Source organism: Natator depressus, chromosome 1 (genome assembly GCF_965152275.1).
Source record: "Natator depressus isolate rNatDep1 chromosome 1, rNatDep2.hap1, whole genome shotgun sequence".
NCBI classification, from domain to species: Eukaryota; Metazoa; Chordata; order Testudines; family Cheloniidae; genus Natator; species Natator depressus.
This window is the reverse complement of record NC_134234.1, coordinates 140762422-140786415: the sequence shown is the minus strand read 5'-3', so window position 1 is coordinate 140786415 and position 23994 is coordinate 140762422.

Below are 23994 nucleotides of genomic sequence, written 5' to 3'. Positions count from 1 at the left end.
ACCAGAGTATAGCATTGAACTTGGCCTAAAATATTTAGAAAGTAGAAATGGATAAATTGGGAGAGGGTAATAGATAGTGGAGCAATAAAACAATTTTTTAAAATGTGGTTAATGGGTCTCTCTTTTGATATGTTTGTCACTGAATTCCTTAAAGAATCAGATCACCTAGCATTCATATTAATGTACATTGCTCTATAAAGTGTTCTCAGTTTATAATTTAAATACTAACAGTAAAGAAGTAGGAAGATTATAACATTTGCCTGTAAACTCACTCATCCATGCAGCGTGAATTGTAAAGTTAACCATCAGCGAGTTGTTGCTCTCAGCTATACTAGGCAAATCAGGCATAACTCCCATGGCTACCTCCCCATTGGCTCCAGAGTAATGGAAAGCAGAATCTGGTCCCATATTTTAATTGTTATTAAAACAATCTGAAAACTAAAAACAAAGATTTGTGTGCTGACATTATAATGAAACCATAACAGCAACTAGAGTCCAATTGATGCATAAAGAGAGGATGCAGGTGTGAGTTGTAATTACTTCGGCAGCTTGGAATGAGAGTAGTTCAGGGTTGATAGAGAAGGATATGGAGTAATCTGGAGAGAGATCATTGAATGCATCATCCTGTAAATAGATAATGAGAGGAGAGAAGATTTGCAACAATCATGGGCGGAAGCAGGGGGAGTTGCTGGAACAATTATGTAATAACTAAACTAATAGTTTTATAATGAAGCAATTACAAAGGTTTGGAGACATCACATTTTAGATCATTTTATGTACAATACATATATTAAGCATTGTTATTAGAAGATAGTAGATTACTTTTAGAAATCCCACATGCTGAATAGTTGAGAACATAATTTGGTAAATATTAAAAGGGCATTCTTCCTCTTCTGAAGCCACAGATAATGTTGCCAAGAATTCTCTCATATTTTAGCTATTACAGTCTGAGTTCTAGAACTCCTGGAACTCACTCCTGCATGGAATAAAGAGTAGGTACTAATTTCAGTGTACTCAGAACTAAAGTCAAACAGCGTCCCTTTGATTTTTAGCTTTCTCTCAAGCTTTGCACATATAGACACTCTGGCCCTTTCCCCCATCTATCTGTGTCCCAAACTATAAACTAATCAGGTTGTTTCTCCTCAAGGCTGGGAAGAAATACTTTCATTTATTTTTAAATATTAAGGAAGTACTACCATATTATGGCATGGGAGCATAGAAGTGCTTAGAGGTAAGGTAAAACACTATTGCATTTGTTTATTTACTTTTGCTCTTTGCTAGGTCTTAATTTGAAACTATATCTTTAGATTTGTCTCCATTCAGGTACTTTGGCACGTTCTTTCTTTGAATTGGCTTAATTCTGTCTGGACTTCAGTTCCATGCTGTCAAGTTCAGACAGATGAAATGACATTAATGGGTCTGATTCTCTTGCACTTTGTGTAGCCATGTACGCTTATACAAAGTGAGTGTTAGTCTGCCAAATCAAAATTATCCACTCTCATTCATTGGCAACATTCTACCTCACTTTATATTCATTGTTCATAGGTATAAATGGCTGTTCAAGGCAGTGGAGAATCAGGCCCAGTGGGACAGATCTCGGTTGCACCACTGATATGCCCTACATGTGGCTTAAATACACTTTTCTCCTTCTTAACCCAAACTGCACTAAATGTGGTTGAAATGCAGCCAGGGACTTGGGAGAAATCCAAATCTTGTGATTGGGATGGGGGCGTGCCCCATCACGATCCGGAAAAGGCTAATGAGCTCCCCAGGGCTCAGTTGGTACTAAATAGGCACACCTGCAGAGTCTGCTGTACTTGGAGGAAATGAGCTTAAAAGGGAGATTTTTGTCACAGGAACAGTTAGCTGAGTCTTGCAGCTGAGCTCTGGGATGAAAATGGTGTGTGACTCTGCTGCCTACCGAGCCAGGTACAAGCTGATTGCAGTAAGGAGGCATTGAAGATAAGCCCTGACCTCAGGTCTAACTGTACTTCTGGACATTTTTGAAACACTTAGACCAAGAGTCCCGATAATTGGAAGGATATTTTAAAGGGCAGAGTTTCTGAAAATAGTCAAATGGGACCTAAAAAGGTCTAGCTTGTGATAACGATGAACAGCATCATGAGAAGATGGCTATATCCATAATTTTTTTTTCCCTTTCTATTCAAGAATCGGGTATCAGTAAGCCTTTTTCAAAGGATACAAACATTAGTTCCACAGTGAAAGTCCAGGAGATCAAGAAGTTTATGAAGCGTTAAATGAGAGATATCAAGCATTCAGCAGTTTCTGATTATTGTTTTATTACATATATCTAAGCACTATTCTATCTGGATGCATAGAATAGCAGTACAGTTTTACTGCATAACTGTTCTTCTCTTTCTTATAAGAGCTGGTAACACCACCTATTAAGACTGCTTGACACTTCCAATAGAGCCTATTATCAGTTGCTTGTAATTTTGCCAAATTATAACCCTTTTGGCTGAAGATTTCCATGCTGGATGTCTGCCTCAGACTGAATTGTTCTGGGAATAGTTGAGCCATTTCAAAGAATAAAGCTATGGAATATATTTTGCTCATCAAAAATTTCAAATTTCTGGCACCCTCTTCTTGGAAAAACTGTCATGCCTCCAAGTTTGGAGCAGGGACTTTAAATATGGCAGGCAGTGGCCTTTGTTAGGGATGTGCCTCTGATCATCCCATGAAAACCTGCACAAATTTGGCCAAGTAAGCCTTTGGGGGAAAAAAAAATAGCAGTTTGCACCTGCTCAATAGAGGCTTAAATTTTGGCAGCTAAATTCCCTGAAGATTTCATCTGCACTGGGCATGCTCCAGGCTGGGGCTGAGCAGAACTTTACCTGCAATTGCAGTTGTGGACTGTCTGGGTTGAGGCACTGGTTCTAAGAGCAGGGACGCTGTCTCTTGTGCTCTCAGTGCTTCTGCATTATGATACAGTCCTTAATATCTTGCAGAGGGCCTCATTCAGTGCACAGATCTGATGAGCTCTGGGATGAAGCAGGGTTGTGCAGCAAAGGAGGCTCTGTGTAGGATTCCTTCTTCATTTATTGCAGACTCTGGAACATGTGTTTTTGAATGAAGTAGGGGATTGTAAGAAGAGAAGGGACAGTTTCACATTTGAGATTGAATTGTCCAGGGTAATATTAACTGTCTTGAACTCTGCCACAGAGTTCCTGTGTGGTGCTAGTAAAGTCATTTAAACCAGATGTTTCAGAGGTGGTCACTAATCATGTCCTCATTTTCTGGGTGCCTGACTTCACCCTAGGGTCTGACCAGCAGAAGTGCTGAAGTCAGTGGGAGCTGTGCCTTGAACATATATAATGCTAAGTACTCTGAAAAATCAGGTCTTCTGCATCTTGAAATAAGCATCAAAAGTTAGTAGGTACTTTTGACCTTAATATCCTTGTCTGTAAAATGGGGATAATACTACCTCCTCATGTCACAGGAGTAATGTGAAAATAAACAGAATGGTAGCCATGTTAGTCTGTATCAGCAAAAACGAGGACTCCTTGTGGCACCTTAGTCTAACATATTTATTTGGGCATAAGCTTTTGTGGGCAAAACCCACTTCATCAGATGCATGGAGTGGAAAATACAGAGGCAGATATAAATACACAGAACATGAAAAGATGAGAATTGCCTTACCAAGTGTGTGTTGGGGGTCAGTGTTAACAAGCCAATTCAATTAAGGTGGAAGTGGCTATTCTGAACAGTTGACAAGAAGGGGTGAATACCAAGGGAGAAAAAAAATCACTTTGGTAGTGCTAATGAGGCCAATGTAATCAAGGTGGCCCATTTCAAACAGTTCACAAGAAGGTGCGAGTATCAGCAGGGGGCAACTAGTTTTTTGCAGTGACCCATCCACTCCTAGTCTTTATTCAGGCCTAATTTGATGGTGTCCAGTTTGCAAATTAATTTCTCGTTGGAGTCTGTTTTTGAAGTTGTTTTTGTTGTTGTTGAAGAATTGCCACTTTAACATCTGTTGTTGAGTGTCTAGGGAGACTGAAGTGTTCTCCAACTGGTATTTGAATGTTATAATTCTTGACATCTGATTTGTGTCCATTTATTTTTTTGTGTGTGTAGAGACTGTCCAGTTTGGCCAATGTAAATAGCAGAGGGGCATTGCTGGCACATGATGGCATATATATTCTATGATATCTATGATCACCCACACATCTACCAATGTGAAGGGGCCCCTGATGGTGTGGCTGATGTGGTTAGGTCCTATGATGGTGTCCCTTGAATAGATATGCAGACAGAGTTGGCAATGGGGTCTGTTGCAGGGATTGGTTCCTGGGTTAGTGTTTTTGTTGTGTGGTGTGTAGTTGCTGGTGAGTATTTGCTTCAGATTGTGGGGGGGCTGTTTGCATGTAAGGACTGGCCTGTATCCCAAGGTCTGTGAGAGTGAAGGGATTGTCCTTCAGAATAGGTTGTACATCCTTGATGATGAGTTGGAGAGGTTTTAGTTGGGGGCTGTAGGTGACAGCTAGTGGCTTTCTGTTACTTTCTTTGTTGGGCCTGTCCTGTAGTAGGTGACTTCTGGGTACCCTGCTGGCTCTGTCAATCTGTTTCTTCACTTCATCAGGTGGGTACTGTAGTTTTAAGAACACTTGATAGAGATCTTGTAGGTGTTTGTCTCTGTCTGAGGGATTGGAGCAAGTGCGGTTGTGTCTTAAAATTTGGCTGTAGACAATGGATTGTGTGGTGTGGTCTGGATGAAAGCTGGAGGCATGTAGGTAAGTATAGCAGTCAGTAGGTTTCCAGTATGGGGTGGTGGTTATGTGACTATCACTTATTTGTACTTATAGTGTCTAGGAAGTGGATCTCTTGTGTGGACTAGTCCAGGCTGAGGTTGATGGTGGGGTGGAAATTGTTGAAATCCTGGTGGAATTCCTCAAGGGCCTCCTTCCCATGGGTCCAGATGATGAAGATGTCATCAATGTAGCACAAGTAGAGGAGGGGCGTTAAGGGATGAGAGCTGATGAAGCATTGTTCTAAGTCAGCCATAAAAATGTTTGGCATACTGTGGGACCATGCAGGTACCCATAGCAGTCCAGCTGACTTGAAGGTATAAATGGTCCCTGTCAAGGTTCCTCCCCCACTCTGAACTCTAGGGTACAGATGTGGGGACCTGCATGAAAACCTCCTAAGCTTACTTTTACCAGCTTAGGTTAAAACTTCCCCAAGGTACAAATTAATTTTATCTTTGTCCTTGGAATATCCACTGCCACCACCAAACTCTAACTGGGTTTACTGGGAAACATAGTTTGGACACGTCTTACCCCCCCCAAAATCCTCCCAACCCTTGCACCCCACTTTCTGGGAAAGGTTTGGTAAAAATCCTCACCAATTTGCATAGGTGACCACAGACCCAAACCCTTGGATCTGAGAACAATGAAAAAGCATTCAGTTTTCTTACAAGAAGACTTTTAATAGAAATAGAAGTAAAGGAATAACCCCTGTAAAATCAGGATGGTAGATACCTTACAGGGTAATTAGATTCAAAACCTAGAGAATCCCCCTAGGCAAAACATTAAGTTACAAAAAAGACACACAGACAGAAATAGTCATTCTATTCAGCACAATTCTTTTCTCAGCCATTTAAAGAAATCATAATCTAACACATACCTAGCTAGATTACTTACTAAAGTTCTAAGACTCCATTCCTGGTCTATCCCCAGCAAAAGCAGCATATAGACAGACCCAGACCCTTTGTTTCTCTCCCTCCTCCCAGCTTTTGAAAGTATCTTGTCTCCTCATTGGTCATTTTGGTCAGGTGCCAGCGAGGTTACCTATAGCTTCTTAACCCTTTACAGGTGAGAGGATTTTTCCTCCGGCCAGGAGGGATTTTAAAGGGGTTTACCCTTCCCTTCATATTTATGACCCCCAAATCTGAAATAGTTGTGGGTGAGGAAAAAGTCACAAAGTTCAGCCACCAGGTTTGCTGTGACATTATTGGGGATACTGTTCCTGACGGCTTGTAGTCCATCTATACTGGCATTAGAAAAGGGCAACTACAATGATTAGGACTTTGAAATGGAGAGATTAAAGAGGCTAGGACTTTTCAGCTTGGAAAAGAGGAGACTAAGGGGGGATATGAGAGAGGTATATTAACATCATGAGTGGTGTGGAGAAAGTGAATAAGGAAAAGTTATTTACTTGTTCCCATAATAGAAGAACTGGGGGACACCAAATGAAATTAATGGGTAGGAGGTTTAAAACAAATAAAAGGAAGTCCTTCTTCACTCAGCGCACAGTCAACCTGTGGAACTCCTTGCCTGAGGAGGTTGTGAAGGCTAGGACTATAACAGGGTTTAAAAGAGAACTGGATAAATTCATGGAGGTTAAGTCCATTAATGGCTATTAGCCAGGATGGGTAAGGAATGGTGTCCCTAGCCTCTGTTTATCAGAGGGTGGAGATGGATGGCAGGAGAGAGATCACTTGGTCATTACATGTTAGGTTCACTCCCTCTGGGGCACCTGGCATTGGCCACTGTCGGTAGACAGGATACTGGGCTGGATGGACCTTTGGTCTGACCCAGTATGGCCATTCTTATGTTATGTTTGTGCGGAATGTTGGTGTAGAGGGCTTCTACATCCATAGTGGCTAGGATGGTTTTTTCTGGAAGATCACCAAAGGATTCTAGTTTCCACAGGAGGCCAGTGGTGTCTCGAAGATAGCTGGGAGTGCTGGTAGCGTAGGGCCTCAGGAGAGATTCTTCATAGCCAGACAATCCTGCTGTCATGGTGCCAATGCTTGAGATGATGGGGCATCCAGGATTCCAAGGTTTATAGAATACCCCTAGTCAGGGCTCTAGTGGTGTGTCTGTGTAGATTTGTTCCTGTGCTGCATCAGGGAGTTTTTTGAGCAGATGGTGTAGTTTCTTTTGGTAACCCTCAGTGGGATCAGAGGGTAATGGCCTATAGAATATGGTGTCAGAGTTGCCTAGCAGCCTCTCGTTCATAATGTTCAGTAATGTTTGATGTGTTCAGATATTATAGTGAGGGGCACCATAGACAAGCCCATGAGGAAATCAATAATTGTGTTCAGAGAAGGATTAAATATTCTGCAGTAAATAAGATCTGGGACAACACACTGAATGAGGCTAAAACAAAATACTGAATCGCTTGCTCATTAAGTGAGGACAGTCTATTGCTACCCCCTGCACTGAATGAGGCAGGGGTGCTGGGGAAAAATGTGATCCTGTAATAAAGAATGTAATATCCTACAGATGAACAAGGGGGCAAATTAAAGTTGCATAGGAACTTCCTAACTTGAGTGCTTGACTTAGAAATCTTAAATGCTCTTCTAATGTAGCTGTTTTTTGTAATAATCACTTGAGGGTTGATTCTCCACCAAACTCCTAGTTTTACACTACTATAATGCCTTTAATTTAGTGGACTTAAACGTTGCAAAAGTTTAAGTTGTTTAAGACTCACATCTGTGCATGCTGTGTCTTAAGCAGACTGGATTTCTGCACCATTCCATTTCAGAGACCATCACCCATGGTTGGCAACGCTGGCATAGTGAAAGTAGCTTGCCTCTGGCTAATGCTTCACCCTCTCTTTATTCAGCTCTCAGCTGCTCATTATTTTATTTTCAGCAGCCAAAAATCCATTGGGAAGAAAATGGATCAAGTACCAGAAATATTAATCAATAGTTCATACATCAGTTATTGAATAAATTTGTGAATATCATTGGACTGCTCTAGTTAGGACTTTCACAAACGTCTGAATGTTTTGGATATTTAACAAATTCTTTCCCTAGTCTTACTCTTCCATTCTCACTATCTTTAGCATTTCCTCTTTCCACTGCTTTATTCATAAGGTGATGGGCTTATCACTCTGCTCAGTAATAATGTGATTCCTATCCTTTCTAGGTAGGGATGTGTGTGTGTGTTTGGGGGGGAATTCTTCGTTATGTAGAAACATTCATTCCTTAATTTATGGTGTGTTATGTGTTAGTCAGTGACTGCTCTTTGCTCCGACAGGTTCTATATCATCCTACACATTTCAAAAATTAGTATTCAACTCACTTATCTGGTGAATTTGTCTTTTGATTTTTTTTTCTCTTAACAAAGCCAGTGTTTTGACCTGAAGGAGGTTTTTCAGGACCCTTGTAGAACAAGTTACAATTTGCCAATATTTCTTAAAATAAAAAACCTTGGGAGCATTTAAATATTGTCTATTTCCTGGAAAAATCTTTAGATATACAAAGAAATAACATGGAATCTGTTTCTCATTCGGGGCCTGACCAAAAACCCAATGAAGTCAATGGGAAAGACTCCCATTGACCACACTGTATGTTGGAATGGGGCTTCCATGTGCTATTAATTCTTCAGAAGGTGGATAACCAACCAAAGCTCTATTGGACTGACTTTCTCCCCTCCCCCTACCCCCCCACTTCAAAGCTTTCTGTCTCAGAGCTGGTCCTAGGGAATGAGATTGGCAAGAGGCTCCCACATGCAGTGTTACTTCCCTTCTTCCTCCCCGCCCATCAGCGATCACCTCAGATTAGCTGAAAGAAAGCAAGTCTTTCTATTTTAAATATTCAAAAAATGAAGAGGTGAGTATTTGAGGAAGAAGAGTGAGTGGTAGAATCCTCTTTGTAGGAGGTGGGGAGAAGTAGGATTAACTGAAAAGTCTTTCCCCCTAACTCACAGAATCAAACTCCTAGAAATGTAGGGCTGGAGGGTCTAGTTAAGACTTCAGTAGGTCAAGTCCAGCCCACTGCACTGTAAACCTAATCCAACCCTGACAGGTGTCTGTTTGGTGGTTTTTAAAAACAGATTAAATAACGAGGATTCCACAATCTCTTATCAACCTGTCCAAGTGCCTAGCTTATCCTTTTTGGTTAAGTTCCCCCCTCCCTGATTCACCCTTGCTGCAGATTAAGCCCATTACTTCTTTTCCCAATTTCAGTGGACAGGGAGAATGATTGATCACTGACCTCTTTTTTTTTTTTTTTTGTAACAGCTCTTAATATATTTGAGGGGGGACCTGATTTTTTCTTTAAAGGTTTCAGAGTAGCAGCCGTGTTAGTCTGTATTCGCAAAAAGAACAGGAGTACTTGTGGCACCTTAGAGACTAACAAATTTGTTTGAGCATAAGCTTTTGTGAGCTACAGTTCACTTCATCCAGGTATTTTTCCACTGAATGCATCAGATGAAGTGAGCTGTAGCTCACGAAAGCTTATGCTCAAATAAATTGGTTAGTCTCTAAGGTGCCACAAGTCCTCCTTTTTTCTTTTTTCTTTTTTCTTCTTTTTTCTAAAGGTTACACATGCCCAGTTTTTTAACCTTTCCTCATAGGTTAGATTTTTCTAAACTGAATTTTGTTGCTCTCCTCTGGACTCCTTCCAATTTGTCCACAACTTTCCTGAAGTGTGGCACCCAGAACTGGAGACAATATTCCAGCTGACACCTCAACAGTGCCAAGTAGTGGGACAGTTACCTCTGGAGTCTTGCATATGACATTACAGTTAATACACCCCCAGAATATTACCCTTTTTTTTGCAACTGCATCATTGTTGACTCGTATTCAATTTGCGATCCACTATAATACCCATTCCCCTTCAGCAGTTCTACTGCCTATCTGGGTATTCCCCATTTTATATTTGTGCATTTGATTTTTTTTCTTAAGTACAGTGCTTCACACTTATGTGGTTGGAGTCTACAAATCTGACCTAAAACTTAGGTAGGAAAAGGTTAAGACGCCTGCCTGCACACAGTCAAACTCGCCATGCTCGTGGTCAGTTGTGAGAAATCTCAATAATGGAGAGACCCATTCAAAGCTGCAGTAACTAATAATGACAAGGCCAACTGTAAAGAGGGAGGAACAGAAAGAGAAGGGGCAGAAGAGCTTGGGACTGCTAAGGAGCAACAATTCTCAGCCGGCTTGCCACCCAGCCACACTAGTTAGCACCAGACTGCTTCTGAGACTTGTCGCCCTCTTGGTGGGGCAAGGGAGGTACTCAGATGAAAGTCCTGAGGATCAAGGACCTTTTAAAATGTCTATCTTTATAGATAAGGCCCTACTAAAATTCATGGCCGTGAAAAACACCACATGGACCACGAAATCTGGCCTTCCACCCGGTGAAATCTGGTCTTTTGTGTGCTTTTACCCTATATTATAGAGATTTCATGGGGGAGGCCAGTTTCTCAAATTGGGGGTCCTGACCCAAAAGGGAGTTGTAGGGGAGTAGCAAGGTTATTTTCAGGAGGTTGCAGTATCTCTACCCTTACTTCTGCACTGCCTTCAGAGCTGGGTGGCCGGAGAGCAGCAGCTGTTGGGCAGGCACCCGGCTCTGAAGGCTGCACCCCACCAGCAGCAGCGCAGAATAAGGGTTGCTGCCTTCAGACGTGGGCGGCTGGAGAGTGGCGGCAGCAGCTGCTGACTGAGGGCCCGGCTCTACAGGCAGCAGTATAGAAGTAAGGGTGGCAATACCCTACCATGCCATCCTTACTTCTGCGCTGTGCTGCCAGTGGCTCTGCCTTCAGAGCTGGGCTCCGCTACTAGCAGCCACCGCTCTGCAGCTGCCCAGCTCTGAAGGCAGCGCCGCTGCCAGGAGCAGCACAGAAGTACAGATAGCAGTACCGCAACCTCCCTACAACAATCTCGCAACCCCCTCCACCACCCAACTCCTTTTTGGGTCAGGACACCTACAGTTACAACACCATGAAATTTCAGATTTAATTAGCTGAAATCATGAGATTTGTTTTATTTTTACTTTTTTAATCTTATGACTGAAATTGACCAAAATGGACCACGAATTTGGTAGGGCCTTATTTATAGAATCCTAGAATATCAGGGTTGGAAGGGACCTCCGGAGGTTATCTAGTCCAACCCCCTGCTCAAAGCAGGACCTAATCCCCAACTAAATCATCCCAGCCAGGGCTTTGTCAAGCCGGGCCTTAAAAACCTCTCAGGATGGAGATTCTACCACCTCCCTAAGTAACCCATTCCAGTGCTTCACCACTCTTAGTGAAAATTTTTCCTAATATCCAACCTAAACCTGCCCCACTGCATCTTGAGACCATTGCTCCTTGTTCTGTCATCTGCCACCACTGAGAATAGTCTAAATCCATCCTCTTTGGAACCCCCTTTCAGGTAGTTGAAATCAACTATCAAATCCCCCCTCATTCTTCTCTTCCACAAACTAAACAATCCCAGTTCCCTCAGCCTCTCCTCTTAAGTCATGTGCTCCAGCCCCCTAATAATTTTTGTTGCCCTTCACTGGACTCTTTTTTTTTTCTAAGTTTTTCCCATCCTTCTTGTAGTGTGGGGCCCAAAACTGTACACAGTACTCCAGATGAGGCCTCACCAATGCCGAATAGAGGGGAATGATCATGTCCCTCAATCAGCTGGCAATGCTCCTACTAATACAGCCCAAAATGCCATTAGCCTTCTTTGCAACAAGGGCACACTGACTCCTATCCAGCTTCTCGTCCACTGTAACCTCTAGGTCCTTTTCTGCAGATCTGCTGCCTAGCCACTTGGTCCCTAGTCTCTAGCGATGCATGGGATTTCTTCCATCCTAAGTGCAGGACTCTGCACTTGTTGAACCCCATCAGATTTCTTTTGGCCCAATCCTCTAATTTGTCTAGGTCCCTCTATATCCTATCCCTACCCTCCAGCGTATCTACCACTCCTCCCAGTTTAGTGTCATCTGCAAACTTGCTGAGGGTACAATCCACACCATCCTCCAGATCATTAATGAAGATATTGAACAAAACCGGCCCGAGGACCGACCCTTGGGGCACTCCGCTTGATACCGGCTGCCAACTAGACATGGAACCACTGATCACTAATGGCCCTGCCTTTCTTGTTGATTGAAACTCTTCAGGTCAAGAAGTGACCCAGAGTGCCTGAGGCAGATTTTGCACAAAACTGTGGTCATCAAAGCTGGCAGGTGGCACGACAAGTTGGATCTGTTTTGTTTTTTCTCAACATAGAAGCCCATCTCCAGTCCCCCTCCAAAAAGTCCCCACAAATAAAGGTGAATCAGTTCCTACAGTGACTAGCTAACTCACAAGCACACCGGAAGCAGAAAATTGTCTGAGCAGCTGGTGACACACCAACAGGTGTTACAACATGTGACCAACCTGCTGCCTTTACAAAGCCACTTAGGCACAACTCCTGCTAGGGCAGGGTCCATCAATCTGGAGAGCACCCCTATCTCAAACTTCCCAACATGGTGGTAGACCACCTTGAGTCCTTTCTGATCTCTTTTTGAGAATTGCACTCCATGTGCTTTTTGAAAATATGCTTATGAAATTGAATATGATGTAACTGGAATATGCTTTATGCAAAAGGTATCATTACAAGGCTTATAATCTATGGAGTGTTTATCCTATTTGTATGAATGTATCATTTCTATGTCTGGAGTTAGGAGAATTAAGATATAAACTTGTATTACTGATATAAACATATTAAGTGGAAGCCATTAAGGGTGCTTGAGAATCAATGAACTGTAAATGGCTCTGTTTACTTGCAAACCTTCCTGTGTACATGTGGGCCAGCCCTGAAAGAATGGAGGCTAGGGTCTTACAGGACATGTGGCCATGTCACATGATACTGGAATCCATCTTAAATCTGGTACTTTTCCATTTAGAAGGAGGGGTGAGGACCCAGAGAGACAAAAGATTCCTGCCTTGTGCCAAAGCTATAAATGGGGGTGGAGCAGGACAAGGGCAGCCAGTCATGAGAGAACCCCTAGTTACCACCTGAGATGGCTGCTGGAACTAACAAGGACTGTGCTGGGGTAAGGATTGGGCCCAGTCTAGGAAGGAGTCGAGTCTGAAAGAAGCTTATTGGAACATCTCTGAGATATTATCTGTAATCAGTTTCTTAATGTATTAGTCTTAGACTTGCATGTGGTTTTTTTTTTAATTTATTTATTTTATTTTGCTTGGTAACGTACTTTGTTCTCTCTGTTATTACTTGGAACCACTTAAATCCTACTTTTTATACTTTTTTGTTTATTAGTAAACTCAGAGTAAGTGATTAATACCTGGGGGAGCAAACAGCTGTGCATGTCTCTCTATCAGTGTTATAGAGGGTGGACAATTTGAGTTTATCCTGTATAAGCTTTATAACGAGTAAAACTAATTTTATTTGGGGTTTGGATGCTATTGTGAGCTGGGTGTCTGGGTGCTGGAGTCAAGTAACCTGCAAAGCTGTTTTCACTTAGTCTGCCACTTTGGCAGCGTGGACAAGACCTGGGTCTATGTTGCAGCAGACTAGCATGGCTGGCTCAATAAAGCAGGGTTCTGGAAGTCCTAAGCTGGCAGGGAAGATGGGCTCAGAGGTAATTTCAGCACGTCATGTGACAGTCCCAAGGGGATCTGTGTCCGAACCCATCACAGTGTGATTGTCTGTCTATTGCTGGAAGTTGCTGGTGTGGCTGCTGCTCTTGGGGCAGCTTCTTTTAGCTCCTCAAGATTCTAAACTGTCACTTTCCTCCGCAGCTCTTCTGTCTTCTCTTTCCTTCTATACTAGTCTATCAGGAGCTAGACTTTTAATGAGGATGCTCACTGTTGACATCTGGCAACCTTCTCTTTCAACCTGTATGTGACCTTGCACATACACATTGTTGTTCTTGCACATGCTCTCTTGCATTGTTTTGACTCAAAGCCATGATTACCTCATCTGACCCTACTGCTCATGCTTCAGGTAATTTAATTTGTGGCCATACCTCATTTTACTGGGCATGCTCAGCCCAGGAATTGCTTAACTCTCAGGTCATGTGACCTACAACATCCAAGGGTAAGTGACCTGCAGTTTTCTCCATGGTAAAATGACTACTGCTTATTGAAGAGAGAAGTCAGAGATAAAATAGAGGTTAGGATTACACAATGGAGTGCAGGGAGTTTTTCTTGTCTCAGGTGGACAAGGGTCCATGTCTTGTAAGCTTGCCAAGCACCTACCACCAAGAAAAAAGTCCAAGCCTTCCTAGGCCTAGCAGGGTACTACTGCAGGTTCATACCTCACTTTGCCACCGTAGCAGCTCTACTAATCAACCAAACTAAAGACCCTGCCCCAAAGTGGGTTATACAGACACCAACTTGCCAGAGAGCTGTCCAAGGCCTCAGACATCCTCTGAAGTCGCAGTGTTGTAGTTCTGATTTTCAAAAAGAACTTGTATTACAAACAGATGCTCCTGAGTTGGACATAGAGGCAGTTGCATCCCAGGAGGTAGATGCCAAAGAACACCCTATGTTATATCACTTTAGATAAGCTATTACCAGCAGGAGAGTGGGGTGGGAGGAGGTATTGTTTCATGGTCTCTGTGTATATAATGTCTTCTGCAGTTTCCACAGTATGCATCCGATGAAGTGAGCTGTAGCTCACGAAAGCTTATGCTCAAATAAATTGGTTAGTCTCTAAGGTGCCACAAGTACTCCTATGTTATATCTCAGCAAAAGAAGTTTTTCCATGAGATAAAAGATAGCGTCTGGTAGTCAAATGCTCTGTGGAGACCCTGAGTTATTACCTCTTTGGGAATGTGTTTACATTGGTTTTGGATCATGCACCCTTACTATGGTTGAATGTAATGAAGGAAACAAACACAAATTGTGAGATGATACCTGTCACTACAACCATATGTTTTCCAAGTACCACACCGCCCAGGAATATCTCACTAAAACATACACTATCTCGATAGGTGGACTTTCCCTGATGCACTGAGGCTTCAATCATGAGGGATGGTGTGTGATGGGGGTCTACAAAAGACAGGTAGGAAAAAGTTAAGACACCCCCCCCCCCCCCCGCTTGCAGACAGCCAAATTAACCATGCCCCAGTTCAGCTGTGAGAAATGGCAATTGTGGAGACAGACATCACAGCTGTAGTAATTGATGAGGGTAAGCTCAGCTATAATGGAGGAGGAACAGAGGGAAAGGGGCAGGGACAGAAGAACTTTGGACTGCTAAGGAGACAACTCAATACAAGCCAGCTTGCCAGAGGCTTTAACACCAGATTGTCTCTGAGACTTGTAACCCTTTTGGAAAGCCCTGAGGATCAAGGGCCTTGACTTTTTTTTTTAAATGTTCATAGACTTTCTTGTTTTGTTTTTTTAAAATCCCTATTGTCTGTATCAAAGAGTAATCCAGATTGAAGTGTGATTTTTGCACACTGCTGTGGTCATCACAACTGACAACTTGTCTCGATTTGAATTTAATCTTGTTGTTTTTAGACCAATTCTCCAAATTGTCAAGGCCCTCTTGAATTTAAATATAGTGTCCTCCAAAGTGCTTGTAACTCTTGTCAACTTTGTGTCATTCTACAGATTTTATAAGCAACTCTCCACTCCATTATCCAAGCTATTAATGAAAACATTGAATGGTACTGGACCCAGGACAGATCCATGCAGGAACCCACTAAATACATCCACTAAGTGTGACAGCAAACTATTGATAACTACTCTTTGAAGACTATCTTTCAACCAGATGTGCACCTACCTTTTAGTAAATTCCTCTAGACCACATTTCCCTAGTTTGCTAAGGAGATTGTCATGTGGGACTATGTCAAAAGCCTTACTAGAATCAAGGTATATCCTGTCTACTAGGTCAGTAACCCTGTCAAAGAAGAAAATTAGATTAGTTTGGCATGATTTTTTTTCTGGACTAATCCATGTTGGCTATTCCTTATAACCCTTATATAATTCTTAGTCTCTAAAAATCCATTAAACCATTGTAACATTTTTCCATCAGTCCACATACTTTTGTTAATCATTATTTGTGTTGTGGCAAAGGCACAGGCTTAGTGAGGGATTGTGATCCCACTGTGCTAAGCACTGAACATAGTAAAAATAACATTTCCTGGTCCTTTATTGGAAAAACTTTCAGTTTGTCAGAGCTTGCCATTCTTAGTGACTTTCTTTTTTCTAACTGTGCTCTAACCTTTTGTTGGTTCTCCTGTTGACTTTTACCTATCTGCTTTCTGTCTGACCGAACAAGCGAGAATGTCAATGACAGTCTCCCACTGATAGATAAATGTTGATTCATAAATGTAATAATGTTGACTGATAGTGTTTTGTGTATGGAGTGAAATAATGTGTATTGTCCCCTTAAAAAGAGAGCTGGAATAAAGCTCCTAGAAGTCCCTAGGGAATTTACTTGAGCTCAAAGACTTAGTGAGCAGGAAGAGTAGGACTCAGAGTTTGCTTGAAAGGTTAGGGGCTGTTCCAGCAGTGGAGGATTGTAGGGCAGAGTACCTGGCTACATCCTCCCCACCCATGCTTTAGCCAGTTCATGGCCCACCATTTTGGCAAGGGATGTGCCATGAGGAAAGAGCTCCTGCGTGCTGCCTCATTGTTCGTACATCCCCCTACAACCAGCTCTGAATCACAATGCTTGGAAGTGTTGCCATGAAAGAATAGGAAAATGTGCCTTACAGTGGAAGACTAAAGTAGCTCAATCCATTTAGTCTATCAAAGAGAATGTTAAAGGGTGAGTTGATCAGTTTATAAACACCGACATGGAAACAGCAACTTTGATAATAGAGGGCTCTTTAGTCTAGCAGACAAAAGTATAACAAGATCCAGTGACTGAAAGTTGAAGTAGACAAATTTAAACTAGATACAAAGATAGAGGCAGCATGGCCCAGTAGTAGGGCACTGGATTTGGATACAAGAGACCTGGGTTCTATGATGCCCTGGCTGGCATGATTTAGTTGGGGATTGGCCCTGCTTTGAGCAGGGGGTTCGACTAGATGACTTCCTGAGGTCCCTGCCAGCCCTGATATTCTATGAATGTGCAAATTTTTAATTGGGAGGGTAATTAACCATTGGGTCAATTTACCAAGTGTTGTGATGGAGTCTCCATCACTAGCGACTATTAAATCAAGATTGGATCTTTTTCTAAAAGATCTGCTCTAGTTCAAACAGAAATTAATTCAGGGATGTCCTATGACCTGCATTATTCAGGAGGTCAGATTAGATTATCATAATTGTTTGTTTTTTTTCTGTCTGGTTATATAACCTATGAACACAAGTCCATTAGAGCTTTATTTGGTTATACTCTGCCTGTCAAGCATTTTAATCGCACAAGTAGGCCCGGATCCAAAGTCCACTGAGGAAAGTTGGGTGCAGATCCAAGCTTTGTAACCCATACCCTAAAAGCAATGCCTTCATTTTACTCGAGGGACTGGGCATGTACACGCCAACCCTAGGGTTAAGGAACCACAAAGATGGCATAACTTATCCAGTTTCTGGACTTAAATTCACATATCAGTATGATTGTTCCTAAAGTTTTGAGGGGGTTTGGAACTGAGTTTCCAGTTTGTGCCCCTCTCTACTATTGATAAAACCCCATCATCCTCCCCTTTCTGCATTTCTCTGCTTTGCAGAGTCTCATTCAGCAATTGTGGAAGATTCCTTATCAGGTATCTTACCCAGGAGCTGACCTTTGGGCCTTTGTATGGCTTTTAATATGAGGTCCTTTTCTACTAGCAAAGCTTTCCATAGAAAGCTTTATTTTACACCCTGAATGCCAGCAAAAGCAGGCATTCCAAGGCTGCTTCCCCCCCGCCCCCCTTTTCTACTAGTTCTTCTAGCAACGGAAAGTGGCTTTTTGTAAAGAATTCTGATTGAAAACTTGCAATACCTGTTTTCTGGTCTGGTTAGGCTCTAGCACATCAGAAAGTCATTTTCACTATAGTTTGGCTAAAATCTTTGAAGACCGCAGACAGGAGTCAGCGAGGTGTCTCAGTGCTGATTCTTGTCAAGTTTATAGATGTATTCCTTAGCAAATTGTTTCTGCTCTCTGCAGGATGCCATCTCTGTCTCTCTAAACCCCACAGTATGCTCAAATAACATTAGAGGCCTGCCTTAACCTGTCAAAAGCCAGGAATTCTGATTTTTAACAATGCAGCCTCTTCGCCTACCAGGCCCTCCCCTAATTAGTGAGGCGTAGCAGAGCTGATCTCATAATGAGAACAAAATGTTGCATACTTTTATTTGGTGCTTTTTTCAAATATATTTTTTTCTCATTCATCAGCCAGCTGTAGAGTGGGTCTGATAACCAAAAATGCATTTGCCAAACATCAGATAAATTGTTCAACATGAATAATTCAACTGGCTCTACTGCAGAGGCATGGTGGTTAATATAACATTGCTGATAGTTCTGTTTTGAGAGCTTGCTGTTGAGGGCCATGTGCCAGACAACTCCCTCTTATGGATAAACCTGCTCTGGGGCAGAGGGAGGCGGGTAACCTCCACAAGGTTTCCATCACTGAGACATACCCATGTCATTCTCTCAGAGGTATGTAGGTGTCCGTGATTGGGCCCTTCTATGTGGAACAGACTACTCAATTTATCACTTAACTGTGCAGATTCTGGGGGATCTGTGGGAGGCAAGGGCTATCTGCCCCAAGGTTCTGCAGTAAATCTGGAGGTGTACATCCTGTTCCATGTCAGTGAGACTTCAAGTTAGCCATGCTACCAGGAACTTCCACTTAAAGGGATACCCACTCTGGGACTCTGCTCCTAGGGCATGTTCTCTTTTCTGGGAAATTCACTTTTTGAAGTTTTCAGGGTTGTTTTCCCCCCCCCCCAAAGACAGAATCTTCATTTTTGTTTTCCTTCCCTGTCCCTCTACTTTCCCACTCATTTACTTCCTCACCCTACTTCTTCAGTGACCTGATAGCACAAGGAAAAGGGTGGTGAAGCTCAAAAAGGTGAGAAACAGAGAAGAGGGAAAATCGAGATTGGAAAATCAACTTTTTTGATTTTTTTTTTTTGAAATAATTTCTGAACAACCTAAACATTATTTTCCTTCAAATGTGTGAGATGAATAAGATTTTGGAATTTTTTCATGAAACATCTTGGCCCTATTTCCCTTCCTCCCCCAGACATTTTTGGATTGGAGCTGAGTGGGAACAACATACATTATCTCAAAGTGACTCAGCAAAAATACCTCTGTCTCTGTACAGGGTTGAAGGCCATGTCATAAATGGTACCCACTAAAAGAGCTCTGGATCCCCAAGCACAGTTCTTTAACTTACAATTAGTGCTCTATACATAGGTTCCCAGTGCATCACACATGATTTACTCTGTTTCTCTTTCCTCACCCAAAGTTTCTGTCTGCCATTTAGGGGAAAAAAACAAAACAAAAAACCAAGCTTACTTCAGACAAAAGGAAAGGGGTGGGAGGCCAGGTTTTCCCTGGTCACAAATGTGCCAGTACAGCTATGCTAATTCATGCTAGCTGAGGATCTGGACCAATATTTTGATTTTCTTTTAAATCAGGAAAATAACATTTGAGGACTGCCTCAGAAGATCACGGAGAAGCATTCCCTGAGCCTCACCACTCTCTGAATGCACATGAATTGTTAAACTGTATCCAGATGACAACTGACTGGAAAGTTCTTGCTGTTTGCCTAGGTGGGACCCCCTGTGTCTACTCCTCTTTATGGTTGCAACAATTGCTGCTCCAGCATTACTAGAAAACCTGTGATATTTTAGTCAGTTATGAGGGATCTTTCTATGGTCACTGTCTCATGCCAAAAGCCTGAGGCCAGGTAGTTATGGACTTTTAAACACACTTGTTAATTTCTGTGTTAAGAATTAGGTAGGTGGTCTACCAATCCATTTGAAACCTCATTGTTTATCATCCATCGCCTCTCAGACATCAGTCAAATAGATCACCCTTTCTCAAGTAAGCCATTCCAACTAAGCCACGTTTGGGTTCTAGCTTGTGGCATTAGCATAAAGCTATCTCTGCTTCTTATTTCTAAAAGTTTGGTCATTCTCATTACCCCCAAGTAGCCAAACCCATGCTTTAGCTGGAATGGATACTAGTGCCTTATTGATCTTACAATTAGAAATGCAATATTTTCTAACCAGTTCTTTTTCTCATGATCATCTCCCCTCCTGAGTTGTGCCCAAAGCCCCATAGCTGCAGCCAAGCACTGAGTTCAGGATTTTTGAAGAATCTATGGGCTTGCTTCTGCAGGTGGACCAAGCAGAGAGTGGTGGTTGCAAGATGCTGGTTGCATCTCTGATTCATAGCCATCCAGTAAGTTAGGCCTATCCCAATCCACCCTTAACTTAATGCTACCCACCATAGGAGGCCTTCCAGAATATTACTCCAGTGAAGGATCAGTCATAACAAACCGTGCTCTGCCATATAACTCTGTCCCTGGCCCCAGAATGCCCTCTGTATGCCCCCTCCCTACCTTCACCCTAGAGTGTATGTGGCACAGGACCTGTAGGGCTGCCTCCACTGGCTTCACACCAGGTGAGAGTTCCTGGCACTGGGAGGTGAGGTGTATGTGGAGAGGTGCTCAATACTGGCCTTATCTGACTGGCGAATCCACCCCTATAGGTAAAAAGTGCTTCCTGGACCAATGTCTGCCCTCGGTCACACTCATCAACCTTAGTGAAGTCAATGTATTATTGAGTCAATAAGGTTCCATTAATGCATATTTATGACAGCTCACTGTGAGTCACCTTGTTAGCTCCTTCTGCCGTGGGATAAGTGAGTGTTAGCTTCCTAACACCACCAGTCTTTCAGTCACTCAAGCATTCCCCTCGCAGCTATGCCAGCCCTATCGCTGTCTTGCAGGTTAACAAGAGGTGCAGCTGAGTCCCCTTTAAGTGTTCCCCTGTGATATCCAGCCTCTGACACAGAAAGCCAGATCCTCTGCCCCCAAAGGAGCAGTATACACCAGTTTTATTTTAAACCACCAGTTGTGTGTAACACACACTACTTGTAATGAAGTAGTAGAAGAAGGTTTATTTCAGAAAGAACAGAGATGAAATCAAATGGTTATAATAGAAAATGAAGTCATAAATTGTGAACTAGGGTCTACATTTTTATTAATAGTTATCTTTTCTATCTAATCAGGTAGCTTCCTTCCCCTCCCCGCAAACAAGTTCACTCTGTTGCACAGCTGGCTGGCTTCTCAGGAATCAGAATCCAATCTCTCATGAAAAACACCCCCACTCAGCAAGATGTTTCCTCAGTGAACAAAGTCTTTCTTCACCATCTCATATACTAAATCAGTCTTTTGTCTTTATTCAGAGACGGGCTGATCTTCTGTTCATGTTCTGTTTTAGCTGAAGGTGGTTTTGACTGTTCTGTGATGGAGCAAGGATAGGCAATTGAACACTACCTTACATAATCAGCTAACCAGGGAGGGATGACACTTCCCTACTGCATGAATAGGCCATCTCTGAGTAATAGCACGCCCTGCTGACTCCTTTTTAACCTTAAGACCATAAGGGCATAAACTTCAAAATAGTTAAATATTACCTGCACGCACATCACAGCATGATTAGCAACACTGATACAATGCAAGCTTTCAATAGTGACTTTGTTGCGCTTTATGGACAAATACTCTGACAGCCATGTATTTGATGTAGTGACTTTGTCAGTTCTGAGATGAGTTGTTTGCAAAGGGACCCTTTGCCAAGGGTCCTATTTGTCACATTAAGGCAGAATTTGGCCGATATATAACTGATCTTCTGTGACAATGTTTCATTTTATATCAGTTTTGTAGAGGGCAGATACCAAATGGCATTAAATAGGATGAGTTAATCACTACAGTGTCTACAGAGAAGTATTAATTTGATCAGTTTTGCCAGTTTTCTGTGAGATAGAAGCAAGTAAGTAGCATGAGGAGACTTTGCACCTCACTAGTGCACAGGAATTGAGACAAATAATGCTAATGAAAGCTATGCATGTAAATCCCATATGTATCAATATGCAAACAGACCGTGGAAGCCTGGAGATTACATTCAGTACTTAACAAAAAAAGAAGACAAACAAACAACAGATGTTACATCATTTATTTAGGTTGTCTCCCTATTATAATGCCTTTAAGAAAACAAAAACAAAACAATTCCCAAACAAACTAACCCACAGTGGTATTAACACATACCTCATAAAGACAGAGTTAAAAATCTCTATTTCCCATGAATATTCTCCAGTGTCAAGAGAATAATTTAAGCCACTAGACCTTTGAAAAAGAGAGAAAGCAAGTGTGTGAGACACTCAACCTTATGGTCACTATTATATTTTCTGAACACCAGACCAATATATGATAGTAGGTATAGTGAGTTACTGGAATGAGCAGTGAAGATCAAAAGGAAATATTTTAGGAATGAATTGAGTTTGAATAAGATTTTTGGAAATAGGATCAAATTCAAAGATGAGAACTTTCATTTTCTCGCTGACCCTGAGAGGAAAGATATTGGGATGGTGGGTTACATCAGGTAAAAAACCAGGCCACATACCACCTCCATGGACTGTCCTTCCACCACTGATTAGAACATAGTACCTGAATCTAATCTTACATGACAGTAACTCTGACTGCAATGGATTGTACCAGAACAAGTGAGAACAGAATCAGGTCCTTTACATAGCTGTCTGGATTGAGATAAGTAAAAAATTAAATTGTAAAATATTTTGTTGAGGCTGAATTGTGCAGGGGATGCTTAGAGGGGGTGAAGGCAGAACAGCCAGGCACCAGGGATGCATTATGGAAAAGGTGTCTGTGCCAGCCTTGCATAGGCTGTTGCAGATTGGTTTTGGGAATGCCCATGAAGGGTCCCTGGGATTTTTTATGTACCATGGCCCCAATACCCTGTGCAAGTGGTGTGGAGGAATGGGAACCGACTTACCAAGTACCACATGCTACAGATGACATAACTCATCCCTTCCTGTGTTTGGTATTTATTAATAAAGAAATTATCAGTAACATAACTAGGTTAAGCACAAACCATCTCTGCAGGCTTGATTACTACCAGGATTCCTTCTTCGGGATCACTCAGCCTCCATACTGGATCCTTTTCCCTTAGAGAGCCACTCCCACCTCCTTTATATGCAGGTAAAGTAACAAGCCATTTGTCTCAGTGAATCAAATGAATGTACTTGACCTGTTGTCAGCCAGATCAATATATGTATGTCAGGTAAACATCGCCAGCCTGCTTTATAGACCACTTCCATTGGAGTAGGAGCTACAAAGTATGGCTATGTTGCAGCCTGGAGCCAGGCTCCCTAGTGGGAGGTGGATTTCACCTCCCACAACCCATCTGGACTTCTCACACACTGAACATGATTACTGAGGCTTTAGTCATATGAAATAGGTGTCACCTTCATTTTCAGTTTATGTTGCGCACAGAGTCTCTGGCTACATCTACTCATCAATTAAATACCCACAGCTGGATAGGGTCAGCTGACTCAGGCTGTGAGACTGTAACATTGGTGTATAGTCCTTTTGGGCTTGGGCTGCAGCCCAAGCTCTCTGACTCTGCAAAAGGGCAGGTTCCTAGAACCCAGACTCCAGCTCAATTCCAAACATCTACACTGTAATTTGTAGACCCTCAGCCTGAGACCCATGAGCCCAAGTCAAATGACCCAGGCCAGCTGTCTTTTATTCCAGTGCAGATGTACCTTTGTGAACCTTTCTATTGGAGTCAATCTCATCATAATCTAGGAGTAAATTCCTGAAGAACAATTTCCATCCCACCATCAACCTCAGCCTGGACCAGTCCACACAAGAGATCCACTTCCTGGACACTATGGTGTTAATAAGCGATGGTCACATAAAAACACCACCCTATACCGGAAACCTACTGACTGCTATGCCTACTTACATGCCTCCAGCTTTCATCCAGACCACACCACACGATCCATTGTCTACAGCCAAATTTTAAGATACAACCGCATTTGCTCCAACCCCTCAGACAGAGACAAACACCTACAAGATCTCTATCAAGCATTCTTGCAACTACAATACCCACCGGCTGAAGTGAAGAAACAGATTGACAGAGCCAGAAGAGTACCCAGAAGTTACCTACTACAGAACAGGCCCAACAAAGAAAATAACAGAACGCCACTAGCCATCACCTTCAGCCCCCAACTAAAATCTCTCCAATGCATCATCAAGGACCTAGAACCTATCTTGAAGGATGACCCATCACTCTCACAGATCTTGGGAGACAGGCCAGTCCTTGCTTACAGACAGCCCCCAAC